The sequence below is a fragment of the Serinus canaria genome, chromosome 6, assembly GCF_022539315.1.
Source record: "Serinus canaria isolate serCan28SL12 chromosome 6, serCan2020, whole genome shotgun sequence".
NCBI classification, from domain to species: domain Eukaryota; kingdom Metazoa; phylum Chordata; class Aves; order Passeriformes; family Fringillidae; genus Serinus; species Serinus canaria.
In genome coordinates this window covers 14,609,245-14,625,614 of record NC_066320.1, presented here as the reverse complement: position 1 = coordinate 14,625,614, position 16,370 = coordinate 14,609,245, and positions in this window count along the sequence as shown.

The following is a 16,370-nucleotide window of genomic DNA, read 5'->3' as shown; positions in this document are numbered from 1 at the left end:
GGGCAGCAGGATAGTGCTACTCAGAGATCTGTCTGTGAGCCTTGGCAAAAAGAGTTGCAAGAGAAGTGGAGATCAATGAGATTTGCTCTGTGGGTTTGAGACAGTGGCGGGCTTCACAGAAAAGCAGCCTGGAAATGGTTGTGACTTGGCTGTATGTGCAGAAGAGATTTGAGTGTGCCTCACAATTTTGATCTGTCTACAGGGCAATCCAATGGCAATACAACTTGTATAAACATATCCCAAAATCTTTTAGCACAAGTTCTTCTCTGCTGCCAGCATAGCTGGGGCAGCCTGAGCTCTGCATGGCCAGAAGGGACTCTAGGCCTAACACTGGAACCTCCATGTCCCTGCAGCTCTACTAGATGGAGATAAGCTAGCAAGTGTAAAGCTGCCTCAGGAATACCAATAGCAACTGTACTTCACATCTGGATTTCAGGAAGTTCCAGATACAGTTTGCAGGGAGTTAACTACTTCTTTTTAGGTTGTGTCCTAAAATATCTCTGTTCCTTAATGTGTTTTTAGTTCAAATCTAGCAAGACCAGGACATGATGTGTGACAGCTTCAAATCGTTCTTCCAAACCCTGCTTCTTTTATTACTTTTCACAATAATAAAGAATTTACTTGCCTCAATCTTCCTATATTTAAATGGTCACTTTGGTTATTCAGGTAATAATTAAGTAATTTTAAGAACTCTTTTGTTCACTACTATTTTATTTCAGAAATATATAACATAAAGAAGCCAGACCAGAGCCTGTTCTTTCTTTTTTTTTTTTACCCAAGAAGATATCTTAATCAATTTCAGCTGTGTTTACATACTTCTTGTCAGGATTAATTCTAGATTACGAGATAAATGAGCAATGACTTTGAACTCCACAAGGCATTTATTTCAACACACTGGACTATTCTTATCATACTTTAAAAATCTTGAAAAACTAAACAAAACTGTACAGCCCCCTCTTGTTTATCCCAAATCAGTTCAAATACAATGTGACCAAATGCCCATGCAAGGTCACGCAGCAGGATGCACTGGTGAGTTCTGAGATGTTGCAGATTAGCAGTAAGAACACACAAGACATTGCATTGAGAAACTCATATTGCTAGCATTCCCTGAAACATAGGTATTTGCAAATTTTGGCTTATTTGGAATAGTGAAAACAAACAGCTTCCATAAGAGGACAGAAAATAACTTGCAGTACACCTTGCCTTTTAATACAACATCAGGTAATTAAGCCCATGGCTTTAGAGTTTGACAATTTCTTTCATTATGTGATCACAGACTACTTTTAAACATATTACAGAAAACTTGCTTTCTGCATATCTTCGGAGTAACACAGAATTTCTTCCCTGTGAGGACATGATGTCATTTCAATCCATCACTCTATCATGTCAGAAAAATTCTAGAATTAATGTGGGAAAGATAAATTTCTTTCATTTATTGCTGCTTGAGTGGTTATATCCTGCTGCACCTTACTCAGGTGAGAACTGGTTTATTGATCTGCCTGGAATTCTGAGAAAAGATGATTCCTCTCAAAAAGATCCTACTGGCAATAGGTTTAGTTCCTATCCTACCAGACCAGTGCAGTGGAAAGATGATCTCTAGCTTTCCTCCATGAAACTGTTTCTCTTTACATCTTTTCCAGGCGTGGAAGATACTTTTAATCTTCATAAAATAATACTTTATGAAACATTCTGCTACTTTTTGAGGCAAGCAGCTGCATTAAAAATATTTGTTTTTCTTTGAAGACCTTCATGAAATTATTTCCATGAAAGGATTAATGATGTTTTAATTAAATAAATAGAAATTATTAATTGTGCAGGCAAAATAATTAATCTTACTTGTAGACAGAATTGAAGCAAACTAATTTCACAATGTGAAACTCATTCCTGTCTCATTACCTCAAAAACAAAATGGGCTTCAGGATGTCTGTTACATCCTAGTTCTTGTAAGGTCACAACTATAAACTTTCTGTTCTCCTGTTTTGAAGCTGATAGTTCATAAGCATTTAAAAACACAACTTGGAAACAGAACTCAATTCTGACAAGTCAGAGAAAAAGAGTTAAACCTGGACTTTCATCCCTAACATTTTATTTTGAAACAGGAACAGGAAAAATGAACTAAATTTGTATGAAGTTCTATCAGAGACAATGAACTTAATATCATCTATTCTAAGGTATTTGACTTTTTGTTCATGAAACACAGGCGAACCTCTTCAGAAATATCCAGATCAAGTGCATCACACCGCAACAGGGACCTTGCCCTACATTACTTTCTTTCGCAGCTGCAAACATATGCCCACCTCTCATTTACATTCACAACCTCCCTAGAAAGCCATGGAAACTCAAAAAAGTAGTAGAGAAGTGCAGTCATTGGCATGAATATATGGCTGTAATGTTAAAGATATGGCTGTTTCCAGCACCAGTCTTTGGTGTCTGTGGTACTCCTGAAAATTGCTGATGGGTACATTGACCTAGTGGGCCTGAAAATGACTTCTCCCGGGAAGGCTTGGAGGGGAGATGGTTAAGCTTATCTTTTTCTCACATTTTTAGGTGTCAAAAAGTCTGGGTTTATTTCAGATCACTGGAAATAGCAGAATGGGGACTTAGTAGTAAACAATAACCTAGATCTCTTCAGGCAATAGTTGGGGAAACCTCAGGCTTAAAATTCAAGCACTATAATAATGGCCAGGTCTCTGCCCTACTCTTCAGTCTGAATTCTTATGACCTTGAAAATTTTGCTTTACCTTTCCCCTGCACTTATAGGTAAGAAGTTAAGGCAAATGAATATGTGAGGCAGAGACAGGAAAGATATGTGCATCTTCAGCTGAAGATACGCAGCTGAAGATAATAGGCAGGTGTACTGAGGCCTGCATCTGACAGAGGTCTTCATCTGGAGGCTATTCCTACTGCCACACACTTCAGAATGAAATCTCAGAGCTAGAAAGGGACCTGTGAAAATGTATCATCTTCCTGCACCTGGAAACAACTCCATTAGCTGCTTTCAGGGAATGAACTGACAATAATCTGTCAGCAGGCTGAAGAAAAGAAGAATCTGCTAGCAGAGCATTTTATACTACAGGGAAAAAAAAAATCAAGAGAAGTACTTTCCCAGGAAGTGAAATAAACAGAAATTTCCTGTGCCACTAAACATTGTGTTCTTGTTTATGTGTCTGAAGGAAATGGGGAAGTGGCCCCGATATACCTAAAAAAAAATCTGTGGGGGAGAGACGTGTTTCTTTTCAATATTTGACTTTTAGTCTCTTAATCTTCATTCCAGAGAGCTGTGTGTGCCCTGGCTAATAAGCTTACATATAGGGGATACAGCACCTTATTTCTTCATGCTGATCAGGGCTGGATAAAGCAAAAAGACCCACTGTAAGCCAGGGAGTTATATAAGCACAATGTAAACAGCCATCAAGGAGTGGTACCAGCTGTTCACCTTATATGCTCTAACCATTTTACATACAACCTGCATTTCCAAGGAGAGAGTGGAATAATTCTGCCCTTTCAAATCTTAAGCAGATAACATTTTCCTGTTCACAACACCATGAGGCTCAGAAATAGAAGAGTGCAGGAAGGGGCAAAAATCCTACTCATGAACCTGGCCTACTACAGGAAAGGACAATGCACTTTGTTCATTCAATGACTTTTCACTGATACACTGTAAAATATCTTCCTAAGGTGATTGAGCTGCCTTATCTACTTGGCAATGCAAGATCTTTCCAATAAGTCTTCAACTACTAACTCTTCTTTGCAACTTCAACTAACTACTTCAGCATGTATTGGTATCTTCACAGTACCTCAAAGGCTAGGAACCATTCTATAATGGTTTGGGTTGGAAAGGACCTTAAAATCATCTTGTTCCAACCCCATCTGTCATGGGCTGGGACACACATCACTAGACCAGAGTTCAGCGCCCCATCAAACCTGGCCTTGAACACTATCAGAGATGTGGCCTCCACAACTTCTCTGGGTAACCTGCTCCAGTGCCTCACCACCCTCACAGCAAAGAATTTCTTCCTGCTATCTAAATTTACTCTCCTTCAGCTTGAGGTCATTCCCCCTTGCTCTGTCACTACATGCTCTTGAAAAAGTCTCTCCCCATGTTTCTTATGGACCCCCTTCAGGTACTGGAAGGCCACAATTAGGTCATCCCAAAGTCTTCTCTTTTGGAGGCTAAATAATCCAAATTCTCTCTGCTTTGCCTCGTAGATACTTCATCCCTCTATGACCTGAGTGTCCCTTCTCTGGACTTGCTCCAACAGATCCATGTCCTTCCTTTGCTGGGGACTCCAGAACTGGACACAGCACTCCAGGTGGGTCTTACCAGAGTGGACTAGAAGGCAGCAATCACATCCCTTGACTTCCTGCCCATACTGCTTTTGATTCAGCCCAGGATGTGAAAGGATATCTGAAAGGAAGCTCAGGATAGGAAAGAGGTAGTCAAGTTATAAAATCTAACACTGTTACTATTTTTTCAGCTCTTTTTTGCCAGCCCTCAAGAGCAGAATTTTTCAGGAAGTCTGTGGGCTTGCAAAGGGGCTCCTCTGATCACACAGCTCTTGTCAGCTGTGAGCTTCCATGCTGTGGCAATACAGGTGTAGGATACCAGAATTTCTGACTGAAGAACTTTTAAAAGGTTTTCATTTTCTGCACTATGCAAGTCTTTTCAGCATTATAAAATTAGATCAATACACTTACAAATCCCCAGCATGCTCACAAGCAGCTCCTATAGATGCTCACAGAACTATGGGAGAAGTGCTAGTTGAAGAAATACCTTAGAAACAAGACTTAAGCCAAGAAAGATCTGAAAAAGAGGGTAAAAACCTTAGGATGGGGTAACACAAAATACATTAATGAATGTTAGCACAGTATAAATACCAACAATTCCTTGGTTTTCTAACTAAAAAGTTACTAATAGACACATGCAAAGTACACTAATATGGTAACTGGATATGACACGATCAGTTTTTTGTGTTGTTGTAGGTTTTTTAAGTGTTAGAATGCAGGCAGCCTAAATCATCATATCTGAGAGAAAGAAGCCACAAAGAAAGGTGCTGCAAGGATATGACAGATGAAGGCATCAGCAAGGATTCCAATCAAAATGGAGTTATGGTCAACCAGACTGCCATGTGGGTGGACTATAGGGCAAAGTGGTACCAGGAGTTCCATAAAAATAGGCATTTCTGGTACAATACATAGTGAGAATCAACACTAAATTCATTGCTGGCAGTTGGTCTCACACAAGGCTGCAGGCTTTGAAATCTCCATTTACTAACTGCATATGATGAAACTGTTTTGCATACATTATTCCTACTTCTCACTTCTAAAGAAATGTTTCCACATATTTCTCATCCAAATTCATCCTGTATTTAGAACCTTATTTTTCAATGATCATTTCCTTCTCCTCCCCTTTGCTTGACTAAGTCACCCAGCCCTTCCTCTAGCTTTCTCCCTTGGGGTGGCATCCAGGCTCCCTCACTTCCTTCATGACCAAGCGGAATCTTTTGTATTGAAGAGTGGAGGAAAGATAAAGGAAGAAGGGAAGAGACCAGGATTGATTGGTGTGCTGTGCATAAACCTTGTGTTCTTCATATGACACCATGAGAACTTCTTGATATGTTTCAGAGTGAAATCTTGTCACTGTTTCTCACACTGAATAACCCTCTATTCCTCACTCCAATGGAATGAAGAATAAAGAGGCTTGGACCTGCAAGTCCAGACCTAGCAGGTGATCAGAGGTAGTTCTGCTGTGTCCAGGGAAGTGAATTTTGTGTCCTTATGTCCCTTAGTCTGCTTGGAAGATATTTCATCACTGGCTGATGAGCCCCTTCTAGCCAAGATGATACATGTAACATTTAAATACATTCCCAATATTAATGGGGAAACTCACATGTTGACAAATTTATCCCTCTGCTAAATGAGCTACCTAATATTTAATATGTTCCACAACCCTAGAAATCATTTAGCCATTACATACAGATTACAGAGTCTAACGCAATGATCCAAACCACATCTGCCTGCTACAATATTTTATCCATTTATATGTACCTAACAATGACTCTGATCAAAATGTTAGGAGGTCCAAAATAAGCATTACCAAAAGTCTTACTAATTTTTCTCTAAATTTAAGTCAAATGCAGGTAGATATTATTTCATAATTACAAAAAAAAAATTAAAATTGAGACAAGGATAAAAATATGTTTGTGAACAATTTACATAAAAAATATTTACAATTCTAAGCACTCTATCATCAATAACATGCAGGGTCACAGCACTTATACTGCCTGTTGGACAACTTCAGATTTGTGGTTGTGATTTTTCATTGCAACTTTTGGCATTATTCATGACCCAAATCTAGTGGGTCATGAATTGGAGAAGAAACATACTGCAAATGCCCCAGCACATCCAGTCAGCTGCAAAACTGAACTAGCTGAAAAAGCTCAGATATGTTACAATGATGATGTCCATTGACATCTCCAAGTGGGATAAGTCATGGAATTGCAAAACTGCAGGTGCCACACCTGGCATTTCCAGCATAGTCCACAGAAAGACAGACTGCGCATCTGAGTTGTGGCACTCATCCTTCCAACATGCCTAGAGGATGGTGAGCTGTTAAGTGCAGAAAAAAAAGTACAAGGCTTAGAGAAAATAAGAAGAATTATTCTCCCAGTGAAGTAAGTGGGGGAAAGTTGTAATTATCCCTGTGTGGAATCTGGGATGTTGTGGTTAATATCCCTGTTCTCGTCAATAGTTCAGTGAATTTCCCAGTGGCTGCTGCAGTCATGACTTCAGTTTTATAGTCCATACTCTAGAAACGCATTTGGACTTTGGCTCAACACTGACTCAGTGGGCAAGGTGCCGCTGACTGAATCACAAATACCACTTCCTGAGGGACTCCTGCTGCCTCTAGTATTTCCAAGGACTGCTTGGCTGGTTGGCTGAAAATCAGTCTCACAACTTAAGACAATAACATCTCAGAATACACAGAGTTTGTGTAACATTTGTTCAAAATGCATTCCATCCCATAGTCTTTGAATGAGGTTATTCAAATGCAGTAACATTTCGTCTTATAACATCTTTTTGCTTAGGAATATAAAATAGGGGTTTATTTCTAAAGAAAACATGTCTATATTTATGTTTCTTTTGCTCTATGTCCTTCTTCAATGGCATGGCAAAGCATTTTGTTATGGATGGAATGAATAACAATTCATAAGAATGGATATCTTATTGATTAAGATAATTTTTCTTATCAGGAAGTCATGGTAGCTCAAACTTTCTGACAGTCAGAGCTCCATATCTTTGGTTGAACAACACTTTTAGAAAGAGGCAAAACCAAAATAAGCAACTCTTAGATCACTGTAATATTACAAATCTTTAAAACAAATAAATTACTAGTGGGAAATTTTACATGGTACTGTTATCAGAAATTGCAGAAATCAGCTCATAAATTCATTGTGAAGTCTCTGGTCAACACTGCTGATAAATATACTTGCCCTTATGATATGTAAACGGAAGACAGCAGCCTCTTCCTCTTGGTGATAGACTGCTAGCTACAAGTAGCCAAATGATTAATTCCTAGTGAGGATCAGTGAGTTTATCATGAGGTCATGCCTGCATGCCAGTCCAAACCACCTCAGCTGTGCATGGGACAGCAGAGCTGTTTCTGCAACCCTGCCAAGCCTAGGCACTCTCCTACAGTTTTGTGACTCTCCAGCTATCATTTCCATTAGCAAAGGTTTTGGCAAGTTGGGCTTAGATGTTTGTCAAGTCCTAGGAATATGCATGAAATCAGGCTGATTAAGTAAGTAATAGATACTTCTGTTTAGATTTCTCATTGTTAGCCCAGCTCTAAGCTCTCCCTTGAGAGCTTATTTAAAATATATCTGACTACTTGCATGTCTGCCAAAGCAGCCAGTATTTCACATCTTCTTTAATGGGCAGTAAGTAATTTCTCCTTCTAAAAGATATTACTAGTCTCAAGCCTCAGTTAACTACTAGATTTCTGAAGAAGTTTGTCCAAAAGGAGAGGAGTGGAATGAGAAGGCAACTGTATAAGCCTAAACATTAATTGCTAAAACATTCCAATTTCTCTGAGATTTAGTGCTCAAGGAATTAGGACATTATTTTTGCCAGTAGAGTAACAGCAAAGACACCCTATTCCATTCCTGAATGACAAAAGTAAGAATCACTGGCAAACTCAAAAATTCAAATCCAGAAATTCTCAACCTAAGGTCGGCTGCATATCTGCCAGGCACTAAGACTTGAACCAAACATTTTGCATTTAATATAATTTTAGCTTATACCGGCAGCCCAAATAGGTCACAGCATGCCCAGTATACCTATTCATCTGAAACTGCAGCTTCTAAGTATTTACTGTGGAATTTCCTATGGCCATAGTCTAACACAGTGCTGCAAATGATTGCCCTGCTGTGAAATACAGGTTTCAGTAGAGATGAAATGACAATCACACTTTACAAGAATTCAGGAATTCACTGTTTCCTTCAGTCATTCATATGATCTACCATTCCAGGGCTTTGAAATAAGAGTAACAGATAAGGACATACTCCTATTGTTAATCACCTAAAAGAGGCGCTTACAAATACTTTTTTATTAAGAGCTAAAAGGAAAACATGACATTGACTTTCAGCTGCTCAGATTTTTGCCCCCTTCTTTTTCTAGAAAGACATCTTTAAAAGAAGTGTTACCATTGTTTCAGAAGGTAATTTTCATGTCAGGATTCAGAGAACTACCTGTCCAACCAAAGGTTTCTCAGCACTTCTGATGACTCACAGCTCCTTGGCTCTGCTGGCTCTAATAACACTGGTTCAATGAACATCTGGAGAAATTGTCTTGTACATGAGTCGCACCAGATGTTTAGGTATCTAGTCTTATTTTCACTTAATGAAATTGCTGTAAAAGTCCATGTCATTTGTTGACAACCAAAGCATAGCTTATACTATTTCTCTTGCCTTTTGAATTGTCAATACTACATACATATGTAGTAGAGCTTATACATCTATTCTAATAGCTTAATAGGATTTTTTTGAAGATGCTAAAGGGAAAGCTTGCCATGGCCTAGCCTGAAGTTACTTACACAAATTGTTTCAGTTTTTAGTACTTGATATATGCTTGCACAGACTTGAATGTCACATGCTCAGACTGCGGTTTTCTTATGTTCCTTAAATGATTGTGTCTTTCCTCTTTAGTATTTTGGATTTGGTCTTTTTGGTTTTTTTTAGGAATCAGTCTCACAGCTAGAAAGAAAATGTCATACATGTTATAGAAGTCAATGCACAGAAACACAGAGGTCCAAGTGTGCCAAATTATCTTGCTCTAGAACTGAGAGCTGTGAAACTGCAACTGGGCAGCACTGGAAGTTTAATGAACCTCACTTTGAGGAATGATCTCATGTTAATGTAGTGACATGCTTTGGGGTCAAAGAAAACACCTCTGCCTGGCACTGAATACTATTGTGGAATCACCTACTAATATAACACCATACTGTGAAAGACAAGATAAATGCTTTTTTCATTATGAATCACACAGGGGGAAGAATGAAAGGCAGAGGAACAGCAATTAATCACCTAAAACTATCTGAAGCAAGTGACCTAGTAGCCTACATTACCTTTATTGGAATTTAGTGAAAATCATCACTCTTACTCACTTAATTTCTGTACATACCAAACTTAGGCATGGAAACATTTAAAAAAAAGTTGCTTGACCTGGTTCAAAATGCCTAAAGTAGGTATTTGATATCCTTATGTCCCATGAGGGCATCCCCTAAAAACATAAACAGGTCCTTTGGTATATTTGAATCATTGCATTCTGTGCCTGCACTAGAAACGTGCTTCCTTCTTGAGGCATATGAATTTATCTTCTAAGAGCAGAACCTTGACAAAAGAGCCAGCAGTAGCAATACTCACTTTTTGCACTTACCCTGAAAGGAAAGATTTGGATTCCAGGCTCTTGTCAGTCTAAGGCATGGATTTCTAGCTTTTCTGAAGAGGTTGGTCTAAGGAAAGAGTCAATCTCCACCTTTTTCTGATGAGACCCTGCAGAGAGAGAAACAGATCTGAGGCCCAAGAGACGCTTCAATAACCAAGTAGCCTTCAGGAAAAGCTGATCCATTGGAATATATGTTCTACAGTGGGCTTTTCCATAATTTGGTGCATATAAGAAAACAGTAATGAGTTATTACAGGCCAAATGCTGACCCCTGTTAGAGTAGTATAAAGATGCTATGGAGCAATTGAGCTTATGAACATGTGTTTCAGAGGAGAGTTCACGTCTCTGGTTGAGTAGGTATTTTGGACTCATTCCATTGAAATGACAGAAAATTAGCATCTACCTAAGCTATTTTTCTTTTAAATAATATTCAGTGCAGCTCAAGGTGAATTTAAGTAATATTCAGTATAGCATATTACAGTAGCCTAGGATTTGTCCTGACATTCCTTACATCCACTGAGTAATGCTTATTCATAGAAGTAGTTCCATATAATGAATTGTATTACACAGACTATGTTAGAAATTTCCATTTATCTCAGGGGGATTCACATGGGCTACAAAAGCTTTCCTATTGGATGGCAACATGAATGTTCATCACCAGGTGCCATGAGGGAAAATCCAGTTCTTTCCTACACTAAGTCTTACCTTAACAATATCCCACTGCATACTTGCAACATGTGAAGACATGGTGATCTCCTTATAGTTTACCAAATACAAAATTAGCAGAGGAGTTTCTCCTCCAACTCCAGTTTAGGCTTCCTCCAATCTTATTCCGTCCTTTACATGGAATTCAAACTATTCTCACAGAACTGCCCAGAGGCAGAGTTCTGTTCTTGTTTTTCTGAGCTTGGGAAGCTTCCTTTACACATCACTGGCCACATTCCACAATTCTCTTCTTCACTGAATCTCTCCATACTCTTCTAACACAACATTTTTTACTTTGAAATGGCTCTCTTCTGGTTTCCTTTTTTTCCACTTGGAAACACAAACTAATTTGCCATTTCTACGTGCCATCTCTATAACTAGAGATGTTACATCTCTACTGTAAACTTTCTGTAAACTCTGTCAAAGAGTAAATTCAAACATCTCTCTGGTATTATCTTTTTGTAAGATATTGCATAAGATCTAAATCAGTTATAACAGAGCTCCATCTTTCTTTTGGGTCCAAAACAACCATCTTCTATTTTCTTTGGCTGTCATTGAAAGCCATGTAACTTTTCTGCTTGACAGAAGCCTTGAAAATTGCAATTATGTTTCTCTTGTCTGCACACAGACAAGCTCCTGCAAAGGCATCTCTTTGATCAAGTCATCCTGTATCTTATGCCTGTTTTTCACTGAGTCAACCATACATAACTTGTTTTCACTCTCAGAGCACCTCATGACCTATGCCCTCTAGGCCTATCCTCTCACACTCATTCTTTGGATGCTGAGTCCTCCTGAATAACTCATGTGGCCAGCCTACATTGTCCACATAGTAATTTTTCTGACATTATGTCCATGGATAAGCATCTTTCCACTTTTTGCAGCAGTGTGTTCTTCCGTTTCTGACCCTTCTCCCTGCAAGTGACATTTAACACTGCCTCTTCCCCCATCTTCCCACTTCCCTCCCTATCTTTCTGACCATGACTACAACAGTACCAGCTTGCAGCCCAAGATGCTGAACCTCACAAATTTATTAGCATGGAGTGTGCTCTCCACCTTGCCTTCATCTTCCCCGTAAATGATGGTCTCCCTCATTGCTCGGTTCATAGAAAGAAGCGAGCATACTCCTGACACCTCTTGGGGAACAATGGGAAGACACATTTCAAAAACTCCACGTGATGGAGACTTTGTTGTATCTTAACTTGAGACATTTTCGTCAAAACAACACATGTTTCAGAAGAAAGAAAACATTGTAATTTCCAACTGTTCTAACCAAAATCACAGAATGGCATAAGTAGCAAGTAGGGCCAAGAAAAAGCCTTGGAAACAGAGGGGAGAGGCAGAAAGTAAATATTTCTGTTTTCTGGTAGGAATACTTCTGCTGGTACTGATGATAGGTCACTCTTTGCCAGAACCTCCCTCTGGAAGACTTTGTACAAAGAAGAAAAGAGGCCTATTTTGCAAATAAAACATATTTTTTAAAGTTTTATTTTTCTGTTGGGCTGATGATATAGGAGAAGGCTCTGCAATCTTCCTTTTTCTTCATTTTTTTGGGGTTTTTTTTGTCCACCTCATTTGTCCATAAAATCTGCAGCTGCTATAGACAGGATAAGGGGAGTAAGCACAGCTTTCTGTAGAGATGTATTTACTTAAAGCCTATAAAGTTGAAACAACAATCAGCAAACAAAGATTAGGGAAAATAGCACAGTGTCCATAGTAGAAATAAGTTACAGGAAGTGAACTAAAAAAAAGGAAGAATGCAGCCAAAATACCCACAGGAGTGGTGGTGGGGGGAAGATAAGTACTATTATTAGAGCACCCGATATACACACTATTATTACCCAAGAGTACCCAAGTTAATTCTGTTTCTCCTTTCTTCTCAGTACAGTTTCTTTATGAGCTTATGCAGGAAGAATGCAGTTATTCAACAGCACCCAGGAAGCAACTTATTTTTTCTCCTTAAAACTCTTTATCCCCTGAATTGTTTAATAGCTGTTCACTTGCAAGTCTATTGAGACTGCCTGCAGTACTGCTTTACAGGCTATCTACCATTTTTTTTGCATTTAGTAACCTTTTCCTTCAACTATAAATTCACAGAGCTGCCATTTTCCCTCCAGAGCTTCTTCAGAACAGTCCATTACTAATGTCATTAACATCAAGACAGAGTTATTCTTCCTGTATCTTGTATTTATTTTAGATAATTAATGCTTTAGAGGGAGTGGAATCCTGAATGATCTTCCCAGGCAGCCTTTCACAGAGATGAACAGTGACAGTTTTCTCTCCAGGGCTGTACTGCACAGGGGATTTAGGGTATGCTGCTTCCTTGGATATGCCATCACTGAGACAGAGCTTGCAGAGGCCAATCCCCAGAATCTGCTTTCTTCCAAGATTTTGGCAAATCTTTTTTCTCCAGAAACATGCTAACTGGCACGCTTTCAGTTTGTTGGGTTCCTGTGGAATGTGCATCTGATTGACTGACGCACTGCAGAAAAAATAGTCCGAAATCAGCTCTTTCTGTAAATTTCCAGTGTTGGACTTCAATGTGCTATTCCAGATGGTAGGGTAGAAAAAGGATTCATTTTAAAAATATTCTACCTCAGTATTTAAGACCACCAAATGAAGCACAATTGAATCCCTAAAAACCCTTGTTAATTGTTTTCTGCCTTCTACTTTCAGACTCAGAAATCTTTTTTATGTTTCCCCCAGTGCTATCAGCACTTTGATTTCAACTTAAGACAGGCCTAGACCTATACACAAACACGATTTTCAAGTACTTATGATCTGCATGCAAGATCTGTAGCTCAACTAATCTTTAAATTTTAGATATTAGCTGCCTCAAACGAGCAATTTGATCAAATGTCAAAGAGATTGCTGATTTTCATAATCAATGAATTTTCATAAATGCAAAATGAGATACAAAGCATAGTTTAAAAGCAGGTGCACATCAAGCTAATGAAGAAACCCTCAGATGTGATCATCGCTGTTCTGAAAAATACCCCACTGAAACAACACTTCTTTGTACACAAGAAGAACACTGGTGTGGCAGCTGCTCCCTAGGATGAAGGTGGGAGGCCGGAGGCTGGGGATTGCACAGGCGCTCAAGGTGACACTGCCTCAGGCCAGAGATAAAGCCTGGCTGCTCCCCTGCCTGCAAAGCCACAAGCAGCGCCCACAGGCATCCCAGAGAGCCCAGTGACCCTCAAGTGAGAATGCTCTGCTACTTCTGCGCACACAGATAACAGAGATAAGGGGAAAAGCAGTAGGCAGCAAGGAAAAGGAAAGAAAAATTAAATAAAGAAACCTGAGTAGCTGAATTGTACCTAAAGGAAATGAGATCACCACTTGCTTCAGATTCCAACCACAAACAACTGACAAGTAATCAAGAGTCATTAAAGTACAAGAATTTTTATGAATCACATTCAACTTAAAATCAGCTACTCTGGAAATTCCTGGGACTCATACAAACAGTAATTTGAGAAAATAAGATTAAAAGAGTGAGCTTTATATTTTTAACTTTATGAATAGCGACAACATAACATTTGAAATCTAGTTGTTTGCATTTCAAAATCTAATGGTTTATTCAGTAATTCCAGTTATTATCTCAAGAGCTAGAAGTAAACTGATTAAAAAATTTAACTTGAATAACATCAGAGTGAGAATACAAAATGTTTTACTGTAAAAGTACCCATGTTTTTCAAGATGAAGACAAAATAATCTAATTCAACCTTATACTGAAAAAGTTCCCTTAAACTTGTAACATATTTTCCGACTGACTTAAAATCCTTTCTACTCTAATCCCAAATTGACTGTAACCAAACACAGTTCAAGTTTCAAGCTACACTCCAATACACAAAGCAAAGGTAAAAATAGCTATTTTCTTTAAATTCTATACCCATAGCTGGGGCTACTTAATTCAATGACAAACTAATTTCTTTAACAAAACTAACAACAACAAGCCATTATTGTTATAGAGATGACAAGTCACTCAATCTTTTGGCATGACTTCTAGGTGTTTTCTTAACTTTTGTATTCTTAATCACTAAGCAAATACTCACTGTGTGGTTTAACCCTGCTCTTTCATTTGAGATGGCAGAGGTTTAAGCACACAAAACTGCTTTTATGCAAATTTCAATTTCTCCATTCATAATGTACCACGAGTAGAGAGGACTTGAAAAGTAACATCAGAATTAGTCCTTTGCCAACCGGCAAAGCACACATTTCACTAGTCAAAGGACTAATTCTGATGTTACTGATGCTGGATATAAACCAGAACACACACCACATGACCACCAGACTTCAGGCAATATAAAGACTCAGGCCTAAATTTTCCATGTAGAACAGCACTTCAGTTCTTGCTACTAATATTTATAGAGTTATTTAAGTCCCTGAAAGTTCTAGCCTTTTGGGGTTTACTGATGGACGACCAGAGTCAATGTATGGTGGATGGTATTTCTCTTGAGTTTTTTACTATTTTGTCATCAGCTGTGAAAATGAACACTGTAACCAATAATAGCTCCACTGCAGCAACTTCTGCAGAACAATGCAAACCTCACAATCTCTTTCAGTACACCACCATGAGATAAAACCCTTGTATTTCTCTGAGGGTCAGTGTTCCCATCTAGTTGGAATGGAATGTTATCTTTCCTAAATTTGCTAAGTCAGACTAGCTGATTAGTCTAAAACATTCAAGTTACTTCAACAATAAATTAAAAGAATCAGCAAGATTTTTACTTGGAACTGAAAACCAAAACACAAAATCACAGTAACCCAAGAACTCTCTGGCTGTGGGTCTGATAGTACTTGCTCTTCAGAGTTAGATCCACTGCATCTGACTTAAGTTTTAGAGAAGTGTTATATGACTGCAGACTCAAATCACATTTGGAGCTCAAAATAGGTGTTTACATTTTCTTTACTCTGTGATATAATCTAGGTGCACACAAGATAAATATATAAAGCCCTATTATTAACAGCCCTGACTACAAAAATGAGCAAATGACTTGAGATTTTGTGAGTAGTTTTTACTGATGTACATGCTGTACTCCTACTAAGCAGGTAAACTACCTTTGACAAGGTCGCTCTAGCACTTCTTTACCACCTCCTTTTCTTCAGAAGTCTTTCCTCCTTCCATCCTGCTTACACCTCTGCCAAATTTCGGTAAGAGACTGAAGTGATGAAACCACGGACATGTAAAAGGAAAAGGAAATATACTGCGGAAAGCACAATGTACAATGTCTCAAAGTACAAAACTTGTACACGAGTACAAGTGTTTCTCTCTTAAGCCTCATGACTTCTCATAATCAGTATCTACTGAGCAAGTAAGTTACACTTCCACTGAGAGTCTTGCAGTAGGCATTTAACTTTATTCCCTGTTTTTCCCAAACAACTTTGCTTTTGAGTTACAAAGACCTGCTTTTCCTCTGTCCTATCACAGTCTTGTCCTGGACAGAAGACATGGCCTGTAACCAGGCCCTTCTAAACTCTTGAGACATGCAATGGAGAACAAATGCTGACCCTGAAGCTACCGAAAATCCCTTGGTAGCAGAACCGGTTCTGTTTCATCCCTCCCACTCCCTGAGCATGTGCATTTCCCATCTGGGCTGGCAGGTCCAGCTTTGAGGTCAGACAGAGGACATAGCAGAAGCGTCATGCTACAGATTTTCCAAGGTCTCTGACTTAAGGCAGGGCACGTGACAAGGTTCCAAGGATTTATTTTACCTGAAACTT